The 4,662-nt window shown below is 50.3% G+C and overlaps 1 pseudogene; it reads left to right on the forward strand.

The window, feature by feature from the left end:
* Positions 1-2,052: 2,052 nt before the first annotated feature.
* Positions 2,053-2,788, forward strand: LOC146810156 (galactose-1-phosphate uridylyltransferase pseudogene; annotated as a pseudogene).
* The last annotated feature ends 1,874 nt before the right edge of the window (positions 2,789-4,662 follow it).

Consider the following 4,662-nt stretch of genomic DNA (forward strand, 5'->3'; position numbering starts at 1 on the left):
CACCTTCAACATTACGCTCTCCAGCCCACCACAGACAGATGATCCATCGCCTTCATCAGCTTGCCATTGTGCCCTTGCCATGCGCCTCCTGATGTATATATTTCTGTGCTGCATGTGGTCTCGGGCTCTTGGGGTGGGTGTATGCTCAGCTTGTGTTGTGGGAAGGTCAGGGTGACTCTCTTCCATTTCAAAATCAGGCAGTGGTGCCACTTTGGTCCTGTGTCTTGTGGGTGCAGGTGTTGGGGTGATGGGGCAACTGTGTTATCAATCCCCTGACTGTGCCTGAGTCACCAGATAGTCATGGGGTTCACTTTTGTCTGACTCCTGCGCAGGTGTAGCTGTGATTTAACCAGTACTATTTCAGTTTATGATTTTCACATGTATATCACATACGGTGTGTATAAATTTCACTTGCTTGTTAAACTTAAATGCACCTATGCTGTTTTGATTTTCCTCTTTGCCTTTCCTATTGGAGTTTCTGACTATTAATCCCATAATTCCTTGGTGTGTAGCAAGTAAAATATGGACTAGAGTAGTATTTGCTCCTCTAAGCCTGATCTTACTAAAGGAGCATTTTGTTCAATTTGCCATGCATGTGATCATTTGCATGCATCTTACCTTGGGCAGTACTGGGCGGAGCAGAGGTGTCTATCTGCGTCACTCCAATGGTGGCCTAAGGCTGAAAGGTAGACTCCACCGAGTCCTCTAAGGGAGAAGACGCAGTTTATGTCGATGGGGCTCCCCCAGTCTTCTTCCCCTCTGCAAGCCTTGCAGCAACCTTTTCCTTAGCCCTGCTCCGCAGATCATACCACCGCTTACGTAGACCACTGCGCTTATTTTGGTTTAGATACTCAGCCATAGTTTTCTTTTTTCACGCTCTGGGATATGGAGTGACTGTTTTCTAAACAATTTCTCGTGGCTCATCACCACTTCCTCAACTAGGTCTTCCAACTCTTTCTCGCCACACTTTAGCTTTCTTTTGCGCTGTGCTGGCTCCTTCTCAGTGTTTTTTGACACCATGCTGGTTTTCATGCACAGGTTCAGCTGTCCAAACAGGCTTTCTAGTGATGTGCTCCTGCAGTCTGCCTCCTCCTCTCACTCACTACACAGGTAACAGCACAGCATGTCTCACCTCCTGGTTGTGAGGTCATCATGCTGCACTGAAATGCTAGATTCGCTAATAGCGAATCTCAAATAGTGAATTTGCTTTTTTGAGAATCGCATTTAGCTGATCTCCAATTGCAAATGCGATTTTTACCAATTCACAAACTTTTTGCGAATTTCTACATACATAGGATTTTGCGATTACCGAATAGCAATTTGTTAAATATCGCAATTTTAGATTTTGATACACCTGGCCCCTGGTGTTTTAGGTGGGCATGGTCCTCCCCACGAGTGTAATGAAACTTGAGCGTGCCCCCTGCTAACTACATGGAGACCCCCTCCGGAATCAGTCAGGAGCTCTCAAGCCAGGGTACTGTGCTCAGGGGCCCCCCTGGAGTTGGGCCCCCTCGCACTGCGGGGACCTATGTTATGCCACTGGTCATCTCATTACAGCAATCAAGCGAGTCCTGCTTTTGCCAGAATGTCACATGAGTGTAGCGCCTCCTTTAAGAGCTGTGGGATTTGTGCGCTGTAGGACAGGTGCCAGCAACATCCTGGAGACCCCTGAGGCGGAGAGCTGCTGAGCGCCCGTGAGCTAAAGTTTGGTGAGCATGGACAAGGACTATGGTGACACCGCCACCAGGTGGTCAGGCTCCGCCTTCGATCCAACCGAGCACCAGCATGTGTGCTACAATCCACTGTAGGATGAATGGGTACTGGTGTCTGCTTACCGAATAAAAAGGCCGTAGCAAGGTCAGCTTGAGAAACCATATCAAGAGCATGTTCCGCGCAATGATCCTTCCAACCGCTCTGCCCCAGAGGAAAGAGCCAATAGAGAAGTGAATCCCCTGTATGAGAGCACATACCTCTTTGAGAATGACTTCCCAGCCCTCCAGCCAGATGCCACTCATTGCTTAAAGCGGGAACGCCAGAGGAATCTGCACAGTCATGTGCTTCCATCCTTGATCTGATATGACTCTCCTTCTTATGACACCCCTGAAATAAGAGCTGTGATTGACAAATGGGCAGAAATCATAAGAAAACAGGGAGGGTGAAGATATTTGAAAACAAGGGTGCAATGATGAGTTGCTCAAATCCTCATCCACACTACCAGATATGGCATAGAAAGATTTTGCCGGATGTAGCCCAGTTGGAGGATTGGACCCAGATGGAGTATCTTAGGAAGCACCAGGTGCCCATGCTGGTGGAGTACGGAAAGCTGGAAGCCCCTCAGAAGGACCGCATTGTTGTTGAAAACGAAGACTGGCTGGTGGTTGTCCCTTATTGGGCAGTTTGGCCCTTCCAGACCCTCTTGCTGTCTTGCCGCCATGTGTACGGCTTCAGGATCTCAGCGACAAGGAGCGAGACGGTCTGGCTTCCATCATGGAAAAGGCTTCTCACGAAGTATGACAATCTCTTTGAGATCTCCTTTCCCTATTCCATGGGATGGCATGGAGCTCCCACCAGACCCCACCTCAAGGAGGATTGTACTCACTGGCAACTTCATACACATTACTACCCACCCATCCTGTGCCCAGCTACTGTTCGGAAGTTCATTGTGGGCTTTGAGATGCTGACACAAGCCCACCGAGACTTGATGCCAGAGCAGGCAGTTGAGCGCTTGATGGGTCTCCCAGAAGAGCACTACAGACTGAAGCAGGCTGCAGCTGACGAGCAATACTAACACGAAGCTCTATGCCCTTTGCAGAAGGCAGCACACAGGCCCGGACCACGGCCAACAGACCAGTCAAACAAAGGGACCTTGTTATGAAGAAGAGGTGGCTTGACTCTGAAGGCTATTGAGAGCTAATCCAGTCGAATCTAGCCTAACAGTGTCATACGAGTCTATACTAATAGTTTCTGCAAGGCTTTTAGAGACAGAATCAAGCTAAGCTACAAAACAGAGGCAGAATACGTGCTCTCTTACATTCCGCTCAACGCCAGGACACTCCTCTGAGTAGCCGCGCGCTTGAGACATTTCGCTATTCATGCCTTTGACTAGTTCTACAGGGTGCTCTATTTCTGCTTCAGACTTCACTGAAAAATCCTCAAGGGGCAGGGCCATTTGCCTTCATGTGTGCAGAATGAGACAATGACTGACTGACAACGGCTAATCTGATGACAGTCATTTTAAACACTATGGGGTCCATTAGGATGTAGAGCGGTGGGACTACCGCTGCGCCGGCGGTGCGTAAAAGTGCCTTTTTCTGCCCGCTAGCAGAGCACATCACGCCCGCCATTTTAGTATGGTTAAACATAGGCCAATTTCCGACCGCCGCGGTGCGACGCGCACCGCCATCAAAGTGTGGCCGCCACGGCGGTGGTGGGAGCCAATGGAGACCCTCCGCTGTGCGGAATGACGTCTGCCCCGCTCCACAAATTAGGATGACTCAAGCAAGCAGACGCACCGCAGCGGAGACACTGCCCAACCAGAGACGGCGGAAACTTGACAGCGGAGCGCGAAACCAGAGTCCTGGTCCACACGACCGCAATGGACCCAGCTCTACACGTCTTTCCAGTGCTGTACCTGATACATCACCAGGAACTCATGGACCGCCGCGGACGCCGCCGCAGGTACGCAATAACACAACACACAACCCACGGCCTGACACAGGGTCCAAATCCACATCAGACACCCTAGGGGGGACAGGGACACATCCACAAGGGCCCCCACACATCACCCACCTGCCACAAAGTCACCCCGCTGCATCCTGGACACACAGCTACCGCCACCATGCAGCAATGTCCCGGTCACGTTACCGCAGCGGCAAACACAAGCAAATACATGCGCACAATGCAGAAGGCAGGGCTAGTGCCAGGCATGGGCAGGGCACAAAGACCACAGGGACACACCTACTCCCACTACACACTAGCACACCCAATGAAGGCACATGCAATGTGCCCCCCCTGTGCACCCCATGCACAACAACAAGCCAGGGCAATACACACCCTGCACCACACAACAAACAATCATGGAGACACACAATGCAGGAGTGGCTGCACAAGAACACACAGCACACAGCACAGTAGCACAGGGCCAGGGAAACACACACTACACCACACTCAGGGAAAAAGTAATGAGGACAAGCAACACATGAACACACACAAGGAATCAACATCCAAATGGACACACAGCCTGCACAGTCACACGTACATATCACAGAGTAACACACACACACATACACACCCCACAGGCCAACAGCAATGGAGCACAACAAATAGGGAAACCAAAGTGGGCTGCACACAAATGGAAGGCAATGGAGACACACAACAAGCATGTGCACATCATATCAACACAAGGAACAGAGCACAACACCCTCACACCATCAAAGCACACATGGCTGGCACAGTCAGTGAAATCAAACCACAGACAGCTCAGTGCAACAACACAGGGAGATAGCAGGGAAAACCATGTATAGGCACAAGGATGAAAGGATGAAAGGAAGGCCATGAAGTCAAACTGGGAACATCCATACAACTACTTCACAGGAGTACACCAGCAGCACTACAAACAGGGACCATATACACACCTCAGGACTGACAAACACCAGTAAGAAT

The sequence above is a fragment of the Triturus cristatus genome, chromosome 7 (assembly GCF_964204655.1).
Source record: "Triturus cristatus chromosome 7, aTriCri1.1, whole genome shotgun sequence".
NCBI classification, from domain to species: Eukaryota; Metazoa; Chordata; class Amphibia; order Caudata; family Salamandridae; genus Triturus; species Triturus cristatus.